General features: G+C 39.2%; 1 protein-coding gene across 7 annotated transcripts in view; it reads left to right on the plus strand.

The window, feature by feature from the left end:
* The window catches only part of sema6cb (semaphorin 6Cb), a 350862-nt gene that overhangs the window by 34060 nt on the left and 294551 nt on the right, over positions 1-22251 (plus strand). Inside the window, exon 2 of one of the 7 annotated variants that reach the window (XM_071468733.1) lies at positions 15-109. The exons of the other annotated variants lie outside the window; for them this stretch is intronic. The gene's annotated coding sequence lies outside the window, so the exon portion shown is untranslated. The remainder of the gene's footprint in view (positions 1-14; positions 110-22251) is intronic. 7 annotated transcript variants of the gene reach the window in all.

The following is a 22251-nucleotide window of genomic DNA, read 5'->3' on the forward strand; positions in this document are numbered from 1 at the left end:
GTGTGTTTTGCCAGCGTGTCCGATGTATCGCTGTGTGACTGGTTTTGGATGCTGCGAAGCCGGGTCTCTGCCAAGTGATCGGGCCTTAGCAGGAATCTCCACATAGGAGGTAAATGGATACCAGATTGTTGGTCTCATAAGTTAAACTCATTAATGAGGTGCCTGCCAAAGTGCCAGCATGGTTTTCTGTTTACAGACTCTATGGAAAATGTCATGGAAAATCATAAATGTGTGCTCAATGGACAAGATAATTCTTACAAACTATTATTGCTTACAAATTTTTCATTTTAAACCCGAGGGCTGCTCATCCCCCCCCCCCCCCCCCCCCCCCTGTTTTTCCAAAGTAAATAGCACCAATGCATCATTGCCTGTCAGACCACAATGTCCACTTTCCTCTTTCTACAATTATTAACTACACAAGGTGCTGGACTTTGTGTTAATATAACAGAAGGTATATTAACAGAGCTAAGCTAGCAGTTTCCTCCTTGCTTCTTGGATTTGTGCTAAACCAGACTAAGTATGCCACAGAGCTACCTCAAACTGAGCACTCTAAGATTAAATTGATATTGATCTTCTCATATAACAGCAGCTAAGCCGAAGAGTATGTTCCAAAATGTTGGGAATTTTACTTTAATACCATGCTACATTAGGCAGTTTGCAGGTATGACACATTTCAGGTTGGTAGATATTTCCGTGCACTGTAATGAGTTTTGTTGTGGTGGGAAACAAATAGTGCAGACACAATAAGGCTGAGAGTTCTGAGCAGTTTTTTTTCTCTGTGTTGCTGTGTGTAAAACAGGAGAGGGAGTATGACTCATGCTTCCCACTGGCTGCTTCTCCATATCTTCACTTCAAGTACATAGCTGTAATTGTTATTATTGTATCTGTGAATCTATTTTCTTCGTCTCTCGAGTCTCTGTCTTCCTCTGGCTTTGCTGTGTTACAATCACAGTGGTGGAAGAAGTATTCAGAGGTTAACTATTAGTAACAGTAGCAATACTGCAATGTAAAAAATAATGCATTATGGGACGGCCCGGTAGTTGAGTGGTTAGGGCGCATACCATGTGTGAGTCTCTTTCCTGCATGTCATTCCCCTCTCTCTACCCCCCTTCCTGTCAGTCTCCACTGATCTATCATAAAGACACAAAAAGCCCAAATAAATAATAAAAATAAATAAATAAATAAAATAATGCATTACAAGATAAAGTACCAAAAAATGGAAATACTAAAGAAAAGTACATGCACCTCAAAATCGCACTTAAGACCGGTGATTGAGTAAATGTACTCTTTTGCGTTCAACCACTGCTCAATCGTGTATACCCTTTTGGATTAGTCAGTCGTCCAGGGTGTTGTAGATCCATTTCAAACACTTAAAATTTGTGTTCAGAGTGTACGTACAGAGGCCAAGAACTGCTCATTTGTTTCCGGCCTTTTGTGTCTTTGAAACTGGGTAATAACAACATTACAGCTATTTTTTTTAAAGGTCTGCAATTGTAGACCAGGGAAACAGTTCTATAATTACAGTCATTACACCCAGTAAGGCCTACAAGAACCGAGGCAAGCCATAACGTGTGTAAGAGGCTACCACTGGGGATCTCAGCGTGTACAACACTGATTCATTCAAGAGAGGTGCTGTGCAGCAGGAGCAAGGTTTTCCATCTTGTCAACAAAACCTTGCATTTACTGCTCTGTACTTCAGTTGCCTGTGACCACCCAATCCTGCGCAACACAGTCGACCCTGAGATGAGATTAACATAAACCTTCAGCCGTCCACATTCATAGCACAAACAGAGAGGCCTCTGCAGTGAGGGGACACATTGGCTGGATTTTCACGGCCCTATTGTCTTCCCGGATGCTGGGTGGTGAGATAAGCCAAATATAGAGGGAGGAGGTGGGGTTGCCGTCAGTAATGAGTGTGGCAATGGTGTTGTAGGGAAGCACATTTTTTGCTGTGCCATCCGTGCCAGATGCTTGTGGTGTGCCAAAAACAGCCACGTGCCACCCCCACCCCCTCCACCACCGTCCTTTGCCAGCTTGACACAACCATCTGCATGTTCTCTTGGCAGCCTCTCCCTCCAGTCAATTTACATTCTTGCACGATTCTCATTCCTTCCCGTTTGAGCCTTCAAGGGAATGTGTCAAGGTGTTGGAGTCCAAAAAGTCCCTTGAGGATGCCTGCGAATGAGCTCAGCAATTTGTAATTTCTAAACTCTACCCCGAGCACTCTGTATTCTATTAACATTTATTAAAGCATATCAAAGGCCTGAGAGGAAGCAGTGAGAAAAGTATTTGCTGCGTCGATGTTGTGCGCTGACAGGGCTCAGATTTTTAGGAGGTATGCGGCTCTATCTGCCTTCATCCTGACTTCGACATCACCTGGAGCCAAAGTTGGCCACTATCTTTTTTTTTTTCTTTTTTCTTGAAGTGTGATTACATTTTCTGTGAGGGCCACAGATTGACTCATTCCATTCTAGGCTGAGAGAAAATGTATCTGTGTAGAAATAGGCCTTTTGTTCATTTCATTTTTTTCTTCACTCCTGTAGAAATTGAGGTACAGTTAGACAATCTTGGCCACTGTAAGAGCGAAGTGCAACATAAGAGAACAATTCAGTGAGAAAAACAACAGATGGCGAGGCGTGCGGAACAGGGGGGAGGACACGGCATATTGTTTTTGTGTAAGATGAAATCAGAGCTAATAAAGGAAATATAATGCAAGCTGATGCGTGATCACATGGCATCTCTGAACCTTCTCATTGTCTCTCCCATTCTGCCACGCCTCATTGTCTTCGTATCCCAATTAACACCGTTTCAAATTGTTCAAGTGGTTTTTATTGCCAATCAGATAGCCGCTGTGCCCCGGAGGTCCCTGTTTAATATTTCATCCACAGCTGTTAGGATATCATCAGAAGAGATTCCTCATTCCCTCTCGTTTCATTTTAAGCTTTCATTTAAACCCAGACGCTCAGAATAGAGGTATCAAAACCCAGTCTAAATAACGATGATGACATTTACATAACTAATTGATGCTATGGTACCACCCCAGCTTGTTCTTTCGAAAACACACAAGTGATGGAGAGCACTAATCCATGCTGATGTAGGGATCAGAATCATACAAATTTAGAACAGTGGTATTATCCAGAGGGGTATACAGTAACTGAATATTCTGAGGGGAAATTGTGGCAGTGTTGTGTCTACTGTGTTGCTTATAATCCGTGTGAAAAGGCTGCATTACTCCCTTTTCATTAAGCCTTGTTTTCACACGTTTTGTGTGTGTGTGTGTGTGTGTGTGTGTGTGTGTGTGTGTGTGTGTGTGTGTGTGTGTTAAATCACTCTGTTGTCTCAATCAATTTATTGGGCAAGTGATAAAAATACAATTGTAGTAAGTTGTAACACAACCACAACTTTTTTGTGTTTCAGAGGGAAAACGTGTTAAGGTTGTCCCTTCAACTGTTGTGATGTGTTATGTTTTTTCTTTGTTATGTTTGGGATCTTCTGCTTATTCACTTGCCACAAGGAAACTATGATTCAGCACTCAGCTGAAGAACAATTCATATTGCTTTATAGCAAGCCCATAGAGTTGGTTTTATCTTTGCTAAGGACATTTTTTGTCAGATGTCCAATGTGCACCTGTTCTCTTCATACATGCATAAAGAGTCTAACTCTGCAGAAAGTTTACTTGAATGTGTTTGCCAATATAACCTGGACTGGACTTGCACCATGATTTTTTTTTTCTTGGATTCTAAACAGATAGGCCATTTCAATTTTTTTTAAATAATAAATATCTTGACATAGATTTTTAAGACAATGTTACAAGCAAATAACCCTGTAGATGGTGTGCTGCTCTGAACCAACTATCAGCTCTGAGCCATTTTTACTTTCATTTTGTTGATTTGGGCAATAAAACTCAAGTGTTTCATGACAGAGTCACAGTGATGCTCAGTTTCACCTTTAAATCATATCAAAAACTTATTCTTAGACATCAGAGCTTATCTGAGAGCATGCAGCTCACTTATCTGACAGGATTTTCAGAATAAAATGATGCCTGACATTAACAAACAAATCAGGTGGACAAGCTGTGGCTAATGTGCTGAATAAAAAATGACTTAATGGCCCATATGCAGTAAGAACACTCCAGTCACAGACAGGGGGAGGGAGGCATTAAATAGTAAATATTCCTCCAGCTAATTTCAAGGAAGATACATATTTGATTAATTACAGAACTTTCTCATTAGCTGAGCTCAGCTGTTTCTTATACTTAAGTTCTTCACTACACTTCAGGTCTTAGCCACTGAAACTTAAATATAATATCAACTGATGTTAATTTTATTTTCTTCAGTGAAAATGTTTTCAATTCTCTGACGTTTGAAACCTTTAAACAGTATAAATGTATAACTATGAATACTGACCCTTTCAGACTGACCACTGCTCATCACCAACTCCACAGCTGCTAGTGCTGGACCACAGCTGGTCAACAGCGGAGAGGGTTGCCAGATCATAGTCGAGTATACCTCATATGCCAGTCTTTCACTCTTTATCATAACAATCAGCAGTTTGCAGACAACACACAAATCTGGCAACTTATAGTTGCTGCATAGATCTTACCTGTAACACAGAGGGGAGTTCAAATTGCTAGATCATCCTAATTGGTGAATATGTTGCTGGGGACAGTTTAACAACACCTTGACATTGGTAGGGACATGACACGACTGTCCGTACCCAAACCTGTGTCCATGCATTGGTAATTGAATCACATTCAGTTTGTGATGTATCTTTCTTCACCACTCATAGCCCAACAACAGACACTGACCTTGAACTAAACTAGATTGGTCAGTGTGTTAGGTAATCAGTTATCACCCATAGCTACTCAATCCAGGTGTGATCTCTTACTATTATTCTTACAACTCACCAGCTAAAAACAGACAAAAACTAAGTTTTACTGAACATCAGAGTAACAGTAGGAACTCTAAAAGCTGTGGGAAAGAGTAGTAGTTTGAAGAAAAGCCTAACCTTAATGATGGTCTGTAGTGAAAGGAAAGTTGAGAACCACTGCTCTAAACGGTGGGTGACTGAGTACTGTAAGTGCTGTCTAAGTTGTTGAAGGAAGAAACCATTCTTCCTGTGTATTCTTTTAAAGCTTTGTATTCTACCTGGTGGGTTCCACTTAGGTGAGGCTGAGGCTTTTATATTGGGGCTATTTTTGCTTGGTCTTTCATTTTCTTGATAAACTCCCCTTTTTGGCACAGACCTTTAAGCTTTCTTAAACATCCATCAGACACAGATCATTAACATTCATTTTAAGCCATGTTTCTGGCAACTAATTCCAATATTTCCGTATAAATTCTCCTTTCAGCCCTTTTTTCATCGATTCCTAAGAAATGTATTTGTCTCTTCAGCAGCTAGATGCTCTTGTACACTACCTGCTGAGCAGCTGTTAGGTAGCATGCAATGTGTGTAAGGAAACTTTACACTTAGGAAAGTGGGGTTGGGTGACAAATCTCCGGGTTCATCACCATGAGCGACCCCTCTCATCTCACAAAGTAATTTAATTAGCTTGTATAAAAATATTGATTACTGGAGCTTTATCCTTCAGCAAGTAGTTTTATTTGCCTTAACTTTTCTTAAATAGAAAGTTTGCAGATCAGACACAAGTCAAATGATTAATCGTAAAACAGTTTGTTGGTATAATTTTTGAGGGACCTGACAAACCATGTATTTCATCAACTGTAAGATGCAGTTGAAGTTTCTCTCCAGACATGTTTTAAATTATATGAATATTCTGCTATGATTGATATTGTGTTTAACCTGGTTTTCCTGCATTAAAAAGAGGGGAAAATGAAACACTGGGGCTGGACACACATCTACGCTTACTTCCTGATTGAGAAATCTGGATCTGGTCTTGTGCCCAGCCCACCACCACTCTTTGCACTAGGTCTCCAGGTGAAAGAGCAGAGAGTATCAAGATGGTTAGAGGAGGAAACATCAGAGAGACTCAGCCACATGTCTGAGCCTCAGTCAGACCCAGACTGAGATGAGGCCCCCCACCCCTGCAAGTTCACAGTATTGGCTCCTTAGGTTGTATGAGATATGAATCCCTGACTGTCTGAATCTGTTTTTAGGAGACTGCAATTGGTTCACTGCAGTTTCAAGGTGGAAATACTCAGTAATGGTGTTGACTCCTTATTTCTGTCATGTCTTGCATAATAGAAAATACCATCTGGACATATTAACAAGGTTAAAAACTTGAATTTCATCAGAGGGGTCTTAAAAGGTTTCAGAAAAACTTAGTAAGTGAACTTTGAGTTTTGTCAAACAACATTTGTGGTTGTTCACATAAACAAAAAGTCTGCCGTTTGAAAACCTAGTGAGCTCAAGGTTTTTACATTTGCTGTCATGGATAGAAGACAGAAGTGGGAGTCGAGTGTGTTCTGATGATGAATGTGTCTGATTGGCTTCATCTGCAGCAGCTGAAAGAGCTGCAGCGGCTGTTTACAGTGCGAGTGAAGGCCAGTTGGAGGATGGAGGATTCATCGTGTTTGTTAGGTCTTAATGAAACACAAAGTGAATTTTGATGAGAAAGGTTGAATGGAAACAAAACATGTTAATGAAATCTCTACAGGGTATCCTCTAAGCAAGGCACTTCAATCCCATCTCCTCTGATTCAGTTGCTGATTGGCCGACAGCAGAAGTCTGTAGTTACACCAGCTCCCTGGTGTGAATAACAGAGTGAATGTGAGGCAGGGATGAAGAAAGCATGTGCGCTCAACAAAGCATTCTTTAACAGAATAAATGTGAGAACGTTTTACTTTTCTACCTGGATGACAGCACCCTGAAAAGCCACTGCTACTTGTTACAAGTTATTGAACCATTTTCTGAGACCCACAAAGGTTGTTGTTGATGTTTTTTGCACTTAATTAGAGAAGTTGATGTCGCCTCTGAGATTTGGTGATGAAAAGCTAATGGCTTTTATTCACACAAAGCTTTTTCACGAGCCTGTATATACTGCAGTAATTTACCTCTCCACACTCGCTGGTGCGTCGTTCACTTCAGCAGTTGTTTTATATCTTTAAAGTTATCTTACATCACATCATAGTGTTCAGGAAGGCAAATAGCACAGTGTTCTCTTCTCTCTATCTGTATCTATGAATATATAACACTGTGTTCTTAGACACATTCTTGCCTTCTCTCTCATACTTTATCCTCTTACCCAGTGTGACCTGGACGTTTGGCCGTTACCAGGCTTGTAACGGTATTGATTCACATGTAAACAGGATGTGGCTCCCTTTTTTCCCATGATGCAGCTTCACCTTAACTCATACATCAATATGTCAATGCTTCTCTCGCAGACTTCAGTACCCCCTCACAAATTAATATCAAGCATGGGCTGAATGAAGGATGATTAGAATAAATGCACACATAAATGTACAGTACATGTGAGCCAACTCAAGAATATGTGCTCCATGCATCTCCTATTTAGCTGCTCTGTAGCTAAATAGTGTTTCACTTCTCAGCTGTATGTTTGATCCATTTAGTTTAGTTTGTGGAAAAATGCTCATCTCATAAACATCTCCTACTGCTCCTACTGTAGCAGTAGGAGATGTTTATCTTGCATTAACAGCAACTTAATACAGCATTTTTTCTTCAGGAATGTCAACACAGATGCTCGTTCATAATACTGAAAATACATAAATACTTATGATAATAATCAATTAGTATTGTGTTACCTCATTTGGTGATAGTGACTTCAGTACACATTTATTTAAATTAAAATCTCAAAGATTACAACTTTAAAGCCACTTTGTGTAGGATTTGACCAGCACCACCTGGTGGTAATGTTAAAAAGAAATGCATGCTGCTAACTGAGAGCAACTTTTACAACAAAATTCTATACCATTTGAAGTCTATGAATTATATTCTGATTTATGCCAGTTAGGAGATCATTACAGTAACATGAGGAAATGAAAGCAAATGAAGCTCAGACATGAACAGATTTTAACCATGTTCCTTAAATGATAGAAGCAGGACTGGACTGTCTTACTGACATAACATTCTGCTGTATAATGCTGATGTCATCATTTTACACAACAGGTAATAAAACCACAGCTGTGTGCATAAGGATTGCATCAGACATAAATAAAGCATTATTGTAGTATTGTAATTACCCTACTTTTTCAATGAGTAAAGTGTAAAGAGTAATTGGTTTCTAGCACCTCCTTTATTAATAACAAATACAGATGTAAATGTATCTGTATTTGTTCAGTGGCAAACAAGTAGCACTTTTCTTGTCGTCTCTCCTCCTGTCTTTGATGCTGATGATGAAACCTCTTGCCTGCCTTGCCCGGCGCGTGTTTTCAGATTTAAGGCGACATGTTAATTACACAAAGTTTCACAAGACTGTGGTGCCTTTGCAATCTGCACTTAGGCTGTAGCTGCCCCAGATATTGCCACTTAAACTGTAAGTCTTTCACTGCATGTATAACTGCAGCCAAACAGCTTCATCTAACCACTCAGAGACCACTCATACTGCTATGGTGGATTGCTCTGCAATTCTGATGCTTATCATCAATTTCAGTTTGGAGCTTTTTAATGGCCAATTCTTTTTTTTTTTTCCTTTTTTTATTTTTGCTCTGCAAAGGTGGATTATATGCATTATTCACACTCCAATATTGTGGTGCTATTACAAATCCTCCCTCCCCTCTTCACCACACACACATGCACACGCACCCACATATACCCCTGCACACACATACACACTCTCTCCCTTTGCAGAGATGAAATATGCGCATATTATTTACAGCCTCATAAATTGAGGATGCAGACTCAGACATAAAAGATTACATAAAGCAATTCCTTGTGGTTATTTTTCCCGCTTCATTCTCCTCGCATGAAAATGAACTGCAGAATTTCTCCCCTCCAAGTCTCTCGGAGTTCCCCGGTGTGACTGCATGAACCTCCGACTCGCCTGACATGCCACAGCAAAAGCTTTTTCAAACAGGAAGGCAGCATGAGGAGCCTGTGGGCAAGGAAGGCTGTTTCCCCATCCGTGTGCTGTGTAAAGAGAGATGCAGTACAGTAGCCTTGTAACAGGAGGCAAGCCACCCCCTTCCAATGCAAGAGGAAGACTTGACTAGCTGACCATCATCTATTATTAAACACAGGATCAAAAATAAGGAAGATGGGGACATCTGCAGGATTCTGGGGATGACAGGATTCATCTCAGCAGGTTGGAAGTATTGAGGCGATAAAAAGCAGCATGGCAGGATTTCTTTCATTGTACATTCACAACATATGTGATGCTGAGTCTTAGCTGTGTGGGGGGTGTATGGTAGTTTGTCAGAAAACAGCAACTTCTCTGACCTTTTGACTCAAAAGAGCATGAGGCAGAAAAAGGCCTTTTTTATTTAAAAAAAAAGAAAAAAAACCCCAAAAAACACAACAGTTCCACTGACTCAAAACATGTTATTTATTTAGACATAAATTAAAGTAGAGCAGAAAATCCCTCTTTTTATGTATTTGCATGTTTGCACAAAAGAGGCTCTATTGAATTAAAAAGTTTGGCCTGTGCTTAACACCTACCTTCAAATAAGAAAAACACCACGTACCGGTGCAGCAGCTCTGCAACCTGTACAATAGTAAGATGTTTCATGAGTTCAACAACCAAACAAGATGCACAGTAGTTCAGCTCCAAACACGACTGCTGGCTGAGAGTGCACAAAAAAATACAAAATAAAACAAAACACATACATAGAGAGCCTCCAGCAGTAAACTGAGCTTCTCCTCATTTGCATTTGCATTCAGTCCGAATGCCAGATTTTTATTTATTTTTTTGTGCAATCCAAGTTTAGGGAAAATAAACTACAAAATATTATCCCAATACGAGACCTTACAGTGAAATGATAGAGAGATAGAAATGTAGTGTTAAGACAGAAGATGAAATATGTGAAAATGTAGGGAGTTTGTCATCAGGTTGATTGTACAAGCTCTGCATGAAAAGATTGAGCAGTTCTACTGATTACTGAACCCAGAGCTGCTGTCATGAAGCAAACAACATAAATAAATAAGTGCAGTTTTAGAGGCTTTCATTTGTACAAATTCAATTTACGTCTTGAGTGATTTTTATGTATTAAAAAACAAAAACAGATTGCAGGTGCCAAAAACAATGACATCAATGACAAATAGACAGCAGAAACACTCACTGTGCAGCTTCCAGCATTCTGCACGAACATCTGGCCAACACCTGTAACTGCCTCACTGCATCCCTTTACTGTAATAATCCACAGAGAAAAGTCTTCATCTCAGGTTACAACAAGTCGAAAGCAACTTTGCAAAGAGGTAACTGGGTGGTAACTTGCCAGGAACAATTTTGATCTTTTATTGCTGTGTTTACCATTCCTGCCCTCTCTGAGGTAAAATATCCATCTTTGGAATGAATCAGAGAAAATAGTTGCTCCATTTCAGGTTATTTCTATCAGGAGTACAGCCAATATTCCATTATAGAAAGGACAACATACAGGTTGTTTATGGGCATAGTTTCCCCAGTTAAATATTAGTGTTGGCTCCTTTTGCTGCCAGGCATAATGTCTCCATATCAGCTGCATAGTTAATGAGGCAGAGGTGTGGAGATGGTGCACTGAGCTGTAACCTTTATGCTTCCTGTGTTGACATAACTGGATCAATAAGTTAATACAAAATACTGGAAATATAAGCGCAGGAAGCCACACTCCACCTGCCGGTGACCTTTTAAAAGAAATACAGGAATGCTGCTTCTTAAAACCCTTTGGCAGGATAGCCCAGGGTTTGCTGAAGTACGACGGACAGAGTTGCACAAAGTGAGAGGATCAGGTTGAAGCAGGACAACAAAGTGTTGCATCACAGCGGCTCATGGCCTCTCAAAACACCCCTTTTGCTAAATGGACTTGTTTGTCTGCCAGGGGGGCTGTGTCAGGGGCTCTGATATCATAAATATTTGATGGAGCTCGATGGAGGTAACCTTTAAGGCATCCCACTGCTGTACACTCCCGGGTGACCTTTTCTTTTTTAGCTGGACTCCCTCCTTCAGTAACGAACTTGTTGTGATGCTGGCTGGACAAGGTGTGCACAATGAGAGTCACACTCAGACACATATTTTCTTGATTTTCACCTAAACATTTGCAGGTGTGATCCAGAATGAGCTGCTAGCAAGGGAGAAGGTGTTCATGACTTTTACTTGCTAATGCTAGAAAGTGAAGGAACTCATAGTTGCATTGTTTTCTATAACAGAGCTAGTAAATATGTTAACGGTCTGTGCATAATTAAATCAAACTCATCTGTTATATTCACACTAATATAATAAAGCTAAAGAAAGAGCAACAACTGCTGTTCTGCAGTTTGTTTACAGCTGATTCTGATCATACAGATGGGGGTTTCCATATTTTTCATTATTACCATCTATTTTCCCAATAACTTCACAGGAGGTTGATTATATATCTTCCAGGCAGCCACTGGGTCTGATTTATTCATTATTATGTACAAAAATACTTAGGGACTTCAAGTGCTATTCCATCACAAAAAAGATAATATAACATAATATAGCATAACTTTTTCTTGTTGTTGTTGTTGCAGCTGCATGACTGTTTTAAAACTGCTCCTTGGGTTATGCTCATGGGTGTTTCAAATTTTTTTGCAAGCAGGAATGTTCTTGAATGCATCACCAAGGGAAGTCAGTATTCTTGCTAGTAGTGGCGATACCACATGATGGGTTTGTAACTTTGATATTAAATAAATCAAGGTGACAAATGGTTCACTTTGATAGATAACCTACCTCAAGTTTGACATCTCTGTAAGTCAATTTTTCAAGTAAGTTCCATAGTTTAGGAAAAAATGTAGAGTCATACTGGATCTTCCATTGGTTGTTTATAAAATGGACTTCATGCCACTAAACTGTTTCTGCCCTGAATGGGAGAGTTGATGATAGCTTTACATAAAATCCAATACATAGCAGATGCAGAAGCACAGACAGTATGGACTCCCCGTCTTTGCAATTCAAATATTAACTCTGTTTATTTATATTTATTAGACTTATGACTTTTCATTCTATTTGTTGCCTTTGACAGCAAAATGTTTTATTATACATACATTTTAGACAGTAAAAGGTGTGTTTTGAAATGTTCAATATTTAAGATCTTTTTGAGTAATGTTGTGTTACCAATGTTTTTTTCATCCAGAAGTCCCACTTCAACAACACAAAGCTGTCTGCTTCAGCTGTTTGATTTCCCCTGAGACGCTCAGCGTTTTACCAACTGATGTGAACACAATTACCTCGAGATTAATGTCAAAAAAACAAATCACAGCACTCAGCCGAGATCTTACCAGACTTGTACCTGCACCGCTTAGAAGACCTCATGTATGTTGATTATGATGGTGTACTTAAGTTTGATTTATGAGCAGCAGCACGAATTAATACAATTCATCAAAAACAATCATCAATATTTTTAGATCAACAATTTCAGCTGCAGTTAGACTCTACAACAGCATCACCTGTTGATTTCCTGTTGGTGTGACTTTCGGGGCTAAGATGGCCTGCAAGGATCTTGACTTTCTTTTCTTGTTATAAGAGAATTGGTGTGTTTTAATGCAAAAGAAGAGAAACATAGGTGCTGAGAATATTCAGGGCTGAACTGAGCCAGAAGTCATCTTGGGCATTTTTTGTTAAGGTCGTGAGACAGAAACAAAAGAATCACACAAACCTACCCAGAAATCTTTGCTACGTAGAACTGCTGAAACTTATGATAATGACAAAAAACACGGGGGTTGAATATATTTGCATGTCAATTATTTGTTCAGAAGTAATAATATTCATTTATTTGCTTTCTCCCCAAGAACATTCTTGTTGTATTACATTTCTATTACACAGCCTGAAGGGATAATTGGCTCAATTTTACCTTCAAAATTCAAAAATCAGGATGAGTCTGGTGGCTCACTTGTGTTTCTCTGGCTGAATGATGAGAGTAACTAAACAGTACAGCATGCAAGAGTTGTATTTTATGTACGTAGACTTTCAATCATCTGTGGTGAGTATTTCTATACTGTATGTATTGTGACATTCAGTATATGAAAGGAGAACAACCAGCTCCTCCAGCCTGAACAACCACGTAGGTCGTCTTTTTCAACCCTCTGATACGACCTCTCCTGAAATCGTGTCCCAACGGCAGCAGTCATACTGAACCTTGGTTGCAATCATGGTTATAACACGCAGACTGTACCAAAGGTGGTGTACCTGTCTCTGTTGCCATGGTTACTATAACAACGGCCATGGCTTGGTAAGGTTTAGGAAAAGATGGTGATTTGGGTTCAAATAAGTACTTCTTCAACATTAGACTATATTTATCGTCATGGTTACAATAATAACAATGTGGTTAACTTTTGTTGAATGGTCATGGATAATAGGAACAACATAAACTGCTACTTTCACAAGGGAATCAAACACTGCTCTGTGTATTTTGTTGACCCATCCATCCACCCTCCCTTCCACTTGATGTCGACATTGTGGCTGTATATACTACATCACCATGCTCGAGTAAATTTTGAGAAATTCAGCATGAATCTGATGTTTACTAAAGCTGTCGGAAATGAACAAATATTTTTCATGAAATTTTGAAGTTCGATATGTACCAGGTCTTCCATGACACTGACTGAAGTAGCAACTCAGTGTGTGCAGATGTACTCTGTTGACCTGAGTCGAACACTGACACCTTCCCCCTCTTACTCTGTTTTACCAGACTGCCGGTGAATGAGATGGAAGCATTGCAATTTTAAACTGTGTTACAAACTCACTCATTAATGTGTGACACAGTTTATCTTGCTTGAAGCGGTGTGGGTGGTGTCTGACTGACACACGTTTCCCCTCAGGGCTTACTCTAGCTGTATGCACTCACTGCAGAGATCGCTCTGACTCCACTCGGCTGTTGCTGCTGGTATTAGCTCTCATACTCGTCGTCGTTGACACTGTACTCACTGCTCAAGTGTAATTCACAAACTACTTGTAATGAGTGTTTGTGTCAATATCTGTTTTGGTATTGATTTGAATACCTCAGTCAACTCCAATTTGTTTCTTATTTCTCTGTCTCTCATGATTTTGTTAGATTTTTGTCTATTTATGGGGCAAATAATACATAAGTAGAATCAGCCCTGTCATCACAGTGAGTAAAATAAAATGCTCAATGGTTTCACAAGTAATGAGCTAAATATAGATTACAATTAAATATTTTAGATGAATATTAAACCATTATCACTACTTCCACTTAGTACCAGCATATTCTTTTAGCAAGCCTTGTACAGGTGCGCAACAGCTAATACCTCAAACCCTGAAAAACTCCTGGTGCAGTACATGGCAGGCGTACTGGAACACAGTTATTATGGTTACAATAATAAACACACACACTGTACCAATAGCGGCATACCTACCTCCAGCACCATGGTTACAATAATAATGGTCAAACACTACTTGGTTAGGTTTAGGAAGAGTGATTTGTGTTAAAATAAGTTCTTCCTCAACATTAGACAATCTTTGTTGTCATGGTTACAATAGTAACAACATTGTCGAATGGTCATGGATAATAGAAACAACATAAACTGCTACTTTCACATGGGAATCAAACACTGCTCTCCTGTGTCATATTCATCCACCCTGACCCCCTCCTGACATGGATTTGTTGCTCTTTAATATTACATCACCCAGTTTTCCCTTTGCTTCTGTCATTATTACCATAGCCACTAGATGTTGCCGAACAACAAAATGTAATGTAACGTGGCTCATAATAACCTGCTGCATAAACGACCTATGGTCTTAATTTTTACAGGAGGACAGTCTCGAATTTACAGTAAACATGAATGTTTAATGCAGAAAAATGCTGAGGGACTAGAACCATAATAATTGTGTGATTTATGCAATAATGGGTAAAATTGCACACTTGTTATGTGCTTTTAAGGAAATTTCAAAATGTAGAGATATATATTGTGTATCATGATAGAACTTATGGGCCGGCCCTAATTCATGATACGAAATTCATGTCTACAAAAGATCAAAACACCTACCAGTTTCCGTACAGGACAAAGGATGTACTGAAGCAGAAATTTAAGCTTTTATCCACCAGCTTTCCAACTGCATGTTGTATCTCTCTCAGGTTCTAATTTTTGCCTCCAGTTGCCTCTTGCCTCCACAAACAGGCCTGTATTGGCAGACATCATGAAACATCCCAGGAACAATTCAAGTAATGATTAAGACTGGTAGTACTTACTGCATGCTAGACTACAGTACCTGTTGCCAGGAAATGTACTGTAATATGCCCCTAAACCTACATCTCAGTCCCTATGTCCAACATTTTAATCACAATCTGCCTCATAACTCCTTTTTATTTTTCCTCAATGCAGCATGATAGTGGTTTTATGAAACACAATCAAAAGTCCTGACGAACTTCCAGACATGCATTGTTATCAGTCAGAGAAAAGGAATTGGACTGTTTCTCCACAAGCCAGAAAATTAGATTTGTTACAGGCTACAAGGTTTTCATCTGGTTGTAGCTTTATACTGGTAGCAGATTTAATAGAGAGAATTATTTAGCCCTACAGCGGTTTACAGGCTTTCTGAGTTAACAGGTCATCCTGTTTCAAATGTTTACTACTGTAATGAGAAACGGTAGCTCTGAAAACCATTTAGCTTGGGGCGTGCCTGAAGAAATATAAAGGACTGGACGCTAATAGATTTGTTATAGAAAGTTGCATTGAGGGAATTTTATCATCAGTGGGTGTGTTTTAAAAAAAGAGCTGAAGGTTAATGGAAAGTGCCTGAAGGCAAAACACTGGATCGCTTAACACCATGGGATGGTTACTAATGAATTCTATGACTGATAGCTACTTTGAGATTATTCAGTGTCATTATAGGTATGTGCCACGTTCCAGCACAGAATCTGATGTAACTGTTTCTAATTAATAAAGTCAATGGAAAGTCAACGGGATGACTGTCTGGGTGCAGGCTGTGGGATTTGAGTGCTGATTGAAAGCTTCAAGAGATGAACAAGGGACACTGTAAAAGTATATGTTTTAGTTGAGATTCAAATTAATGTAGCCTGCTTAATAAAAATTTTTATTTTCTTTATTTTTGGAGTGAAGTCATTGTAAGAGTCATGTATTGGATTTGTGTGATATTCCTCTGAGAACTAGGGGATGTATGGTAAATGCAGAGGCTGTCCACAGGAAATTTAAGCCACAAACCAGTAAACACTGGAAAAGAGCAAACGGTTTTGACTGTCCTCAGACAAGCTATTTCATGTTTAACTTTGTATAGAAAACCAAATCGAAGTCATGGACGTTGCAGATTACAGACACTAGAAAATACACACATCATGATACATATCTAAGAACATATCTAAGCAATTAGAGTTCAATGAGCAGCTAGTAGCAGCTAAAGTGTAGGTATTAGTCACCACAGTCATCAAGCCAACTTTCTAATTATAGCTTCTCATAAAACTAAAACTAGTTAGCCTGACCTTTCAACAGCTGTTACAACTAGGCTTCTTGTATCTTTTATATATCCATCAATTTTCATTGCCAACTCTCATAGCATGGTTCCCGGACTGGCAACATTGGTTGTTCGGCTGCTTGGTCAATCTACTGCTTCTGATCTAAAAAACTGCTGTGAATGAATTTTTTTATGGAAATTTAGTACCAACATTTTTCTTCTGGAGCCACCATGAGGTTGATGTTTTGGATGAAATATCTCAACAGCTTTATTTATATGGATTGCCATGGGATTTGGTACAATCATTCATGTCCCCTCTCAGGATTGTAAATTAATATTAATTGCTAACTTTTATACTTTTGCAGAAATACAAAAAACATAGCAAAACCTTAAGTCCCTGTTGTTTCTGTTCAATAAAATCAGGATAATTCACCAAAAAGTAATGCGAAAGAAGTGAACAAAAACAAAAAAAACTGAGATCTTATGCATTTTCAGTAAGCTGTGTGTAGGATTCTCATTTTTAATACATATATTATTTGGTGTGTCAATTTCTTGGTGCAGTCCTGTATGTTTTGTCTATTTAAACAAGGTCATATCAGAGAATTCAGGTACCAGTGAGGCATAAAACCTGCTCCAGAACTGGCTTCTCTGAAGGCGGTGTGTGTTGTATACAGAGTGTTTGTGGCTCATTTTCTTTTTTGTTTGGATGTTGCAGCTCTGAAAGACATCCAGTAATTATCTTACAGTGTGTATGTAGATCGTTGTTGGTTCAGCGGTTTCTCTGGGTTTCAGTGAGCCAGCATTAGTGAACAGGTTTACCTGTAAACATTAAGAGACTCTGGCTGATGAAGCACTTCTTATGTCCTCAAGGCTTGGCAGGACATCAAATATGTTCCTCAATTTCACCAACACCATGTTTGCTTATGGCTGAACTTGAAGCCGGACATTCAAGCTGTTGTCTGAGAACACAAAGCTTAACTGTATGATTCCTTGAGTGGGAAATCCTCTCTGAATGGTTTGCATGTTTGAGTGAAGTCTCACTTGCTTTCAACTGACACCTATTTTCTGTGTGCTGTGGACAAGTCAGCCTGTTTGGCCATAACGATTGGGGTGTCTGAGCATAATGCAGTTTGACCCGTTGCTAATGACGCCCTGACACTTGCTTAGTGGAGCGCTGCATTTGGATAGCTGGCGTCTAATTGGAAATGACAGGACAGTACCTGTAGCTCACTCTGTGCAGTGTTTACCAGGAAAATGTTAGGGGTGACTGTGAGGGGAGGAGCGCTGAAATGATGTGTTGGGGGATCTTGGTCACACTTCTTTAGCAGTTCTTTCTATTGCATTCATTGTTAAACCCAGTCACCTCAGGGCTGCACAGCATCACTATACAACACCAGGTAGCTTGAATGAAACAATGAGGGAAGAGTTCACATTTTTGTGCTGTGCTACTCACTAATCATGGATGGGCAATTAGCTTGGGCTCAGAGGCCAGTAGCTAAGTAGCTAATGATACCCCCAAAAAACAAAGAGATGATGCACTGTACATTAATAACAACTGTAGAGGTGCAATGGACCTGTGTGCAATAGTAGATGCACTATTTCATCTTCATATAAGAATGAACACCAGAGCAAATGAAATCTTGGCTTCTGATACCAGATGATAGCTCCCTAGTTTATGGAGAACCACTGAAACTGTAGCAATGGGTTATCAGACAAGTCAAAATACACATATTTTGTTAAATTCACAGCTCTGTACATTCCACATGGAAGCAGCATATTAAAGTGTGTGTGTCCAGGTTTAGTGAAAGCTTACCAACCTAACCAATCCCTCCTGGCGTGATATTGATCCACTACTGTTTGACCTCAGATTGGACAGTTGAAAATCAGGCAACACCTTTAAATATATTTCAGTTTCTCCAACCTGCAAGGCAAACATGTTTTTGAGATTGACACTGAGGTCACAGTTCATGTAAAGATGAGCTTCTACAGGCCATATGTTTGTGTAATCTGTTTAAGAGTTAGCATTAAGGGTCCTCTTGTCAGTAAATGTAAGGTCCTGAGTATCAGTTGTACTTAAAATGACTTCAGGTTGTCCTGTTCATTTGAAGTGGTTCATTCTAAAGTGGCTCTGATTTTTTAGGATTCAGAGCAAGGCAGCTGGAGAAAACTAGCAGAGGGGTAAAAGGCAAATCAGTGTCAGAAAGAGAAGCATTAAGCTCTTCACTAAAGTTAGGTGCACAGTTTTTTCTTGATCAATAACAGCTGAGAAGCAGCTAAAGGTTGTTCCGACACATTTGTCCATCAGTCCAGGCGACAGCACCTTTTAAACTTTCCTATTTCTGGAAACCTCCATCTCTGTCGCAGCCAGCTCCATAAAATGAGCTCCATTTTTTTTCTCCCTCCCTTTATCACCACTGCCCAGGCATCTCAAGGAGTTAAGACGGAATAGAAAAGGCTCCATATTTTTTCTTATCCTCATTAGGCGCTTGCAAAGAGCCCCCCCTTTTTTTTTTACATGTGGCCATCCCCGCCTGCCTTTGTCTCTTAAATCTGTCTTCAGGCCAGGCAGGCAGCAGGAGTCGTGATGGAGCTGGTGCCATACAGGGTGTGATCTTCTCCGGCGATACTGATGCCCTGAAAAAGGCACTTCAACAGAAGGAAGGGAAGCCAATGTGCTTTTTGAGCTTTCACGTCCTGCGGCTTGCTATTCACAGTCACAGCCAACTTAATTTCCACAGGAATGGCTACTAATCAAGTAGTGAAGACATCATTTCACATTTTAGAGCCAATTTCAGTGCCTAACTTGCCCATAAATTCTGCAAGGGTGGTTACAATTCTTGTCTCATTTTAAAACGTCAGTATTTAGTTTGTCTTTTGTGTAGTCACAGCCATCTGGATGCAACCAAGTTTGGCAACATAACAAAGATGAAAAGTTTAGGTGTTCATCATTAAGCTGCATTAGGTAAGATTTTAAAATAGAGCTGAATTTGTGCCACCCAGAAAGAGAAATATTGTAATTCCAGTATAATTATGAGAGGTGTAATTGTTACTTTGCAGATTTTATATGCAAAAACGAGTTTAAACCAGCCAGCAGTAGATGGAGTAGTTTGACCAGCTACAGCATAAAACTACTCTTGGCAGGTTTGGGTTTGTTTTTCCTCTCCTCAAATTCAAAGTGCAGGTGTGAAGAAGCAGAAACAATTTAAAGAGCAAAGGGAGCTCTGTAATGTACTATGCAATAAAGATGGGCTTACACTGTGAAAAGAACAATGAGTACGTATTAACTTTCATACTGACAATTTACTTACCCCGTGCAGCACCTTTAATGGAGGAGCAGTCTCTTGTGGGGCTGATGTGCATCTCTCAGCTTGTGTTGATGTTTTTTTAAGACCCCTTGTGGCCAAAAATCAATTAATGCAGCTTTAAGTAAACAAAGGATTTCAGCAGTTGGACTATCATTAGCTGGATATAATAAGAATAGCCAAACCTTTTGGACCACTTAAGAGGACATTAGTGCATTGAAATGTCTTCAAATTCAAACAGGCACTGAGATATGAATTTATCTTGTCAGTATTTTTCGTCACTTTTATTTTTATGTCATTATTTAGTTTAGTAATCTTTGCAATTTGCATTTCCCTTCCTGGAAAATGTCAAAACCTGACACTATTATTAACATATCAGCTTTGTTTACACAGCTTTACTATTCACACTGACATTGACCCTAATATGGCAGAGACTGGCTACATATCAGAACTGAAAGATCAAGGTGTCATTGTCACTGAGTGACACCACATTGCAATGTGTTTTCTTTTATGTGTGTTTGTTCTGTTTTTATGTGACCGTTGGCCTTGAGAAATAAATCTTACGGATGTTCCATTGATTGATGGTGAAGCAGCCTGTTGAGATTACACATCAGATGCAAGCTGTTTGCTTGCAGAGTCTTCATGTTATGTTGAGTGTTGTTGTCAATACTTTTAGATTAATGCACAGAGATAACTAGTGTGTGACTGTGTCTGAACATTGTGTTTTTGTTTGTGTGCTGAGGAGTTGTTCCCTTTTCCCATTACAGCTCATGGTGTGGATGGTACCCATCCATCAGTTCAAAGAGCAAAATAACCAAGAGTGACATTCAATTACGGTATGCTAATTTGTGTTCTTTATTTATTTATTTATTTATTTGGGCTTCACCATTCATTTATTTAATTAACAAATTTTGGACGTGAGCTATCATGAGCAGATTGCAATATTCTTGCCAATAACAGGCCATAATGAAATATATTATTAGCAATAAAGTTAATGGAACAAGTGAAGTGAGACTCCTCATCACCACTGGATGGATGGCAAATTAAGGATAATAAAGAGAACAAACAAAGAACGCAGCCGCAGGAAAATAGCTCCTGTAAAGTATTGTTTAAGATTTCCATGAAATGGCTATGGGATGTGTACTATGAGCTACACTTGCATTGTATCATTCTGATGCACAATAACATGTCCACCTATCACTGGAAGGCCTAAAGAGAACCTTTTTATCCCTTGTTGTTATTGTAAATTGGACCCTGTTCTCAATTAAAATGTAATTAGAGGGCTAAAAGACAGGGCTGGATGTTTTGACAGGCCCAACTGAGCTAAAGATGCTCGAAGGTAATTAAAAATATTTAGCTGTACCATGCAGGGCCTGGTATTCACTTAGAAATTCTCATTTGTGGTTTGATTGTTTTTGTGATGTGCTTCTTTTAGAATAATTTAGCCAATCAAAGGAGAACATCCTCCAAAAGAAATATTTCTTCTACTTGATGAAAGTGGATCTGAATCATGACTTTAAATACCATCCATCTGAAGCCATCTGACCTGTATATGAAGGATGGCATTGTTTAGCAGCTTGTCAGAAGTTTATAAAGGTTTTCATTAAAAACTCGACAAAGTAAAACTTCTGATATAAGAGCTGTTAAAAATTAAGTGGACTGACCAGTTTGGCTTCTCAATAATATGAATTAAATCACATTTACTAAATTTTTCATCTCTTGAATCAGTCCGAGAAACATTAAAGAGTTTTTTTTTTTTTTCACCCTCAAAGTTCACACTGTGGCACACTAATTGGATGGGAAGAAACCAAGCAGCAGTGGATCTGCTGACCTCTAAGACAAAGTTGGACATACAGTAAAGAAGAACTGTCTTTGATGTTAAGGTCTGAAACTGACTGAAGTCCAGCGAAAGCCTTTGGGCTTGATCGTTTTAACAGTCTTGGTAGGTACTTGAAACACAGACACTGACTGTGTATGAAAGAGTAGACTGGTTCAAAGCAGCACTTCATTGAGGACAAATACTTAGTAGCGACAACAAACACAACTTTAAAAAGATCTGCATCATCTGACGACACTATAACGATTAACTGATGATTAATACCACAAATGTAGTGGGTTACATGTCTGTGTGGGTCAATAAACGTACAGTAAAATAAATACTTTACACTAATTTTACAACCTGAAACCAAAAAGTCAGATGCCTGCAGGGGGTTGATTGGATTGTTGTTGATACCAATCATCAGCACAGATCCTGTGGGTGCTCAGGCGCCCGTAGGGAAATCATACGGTAAAAGTGGCCATATTGGAACAAAAGCACTTCAATTTGCATCATCTTGTGATCTGTTGTAGGGAATTCATTGTACGGTAAAGTTCAACCTGAGATAACCATTAACACATCATGTCCATGACCAACCAGGGCCTTTGAAAAAATGTTAAGTTTTCCTTACAACATAAACT

Source organism: Trachinotus anak, unplaced genomic scaffold (assembly GCF_046630095.1).
Source record: "Trachinotus anak isolate AG129_WGS33_773 ecotype Australia unplaced genomic scaffold, CSIRO_AGI_Tana_v1 ptg000032l, whole genome shotgun sequence".
NCBI lineage: Eukaryota > Metazoa > Chordata > Actinopteri > Carangiformes > Carangidae > Trachinotus > Trachinotus anak.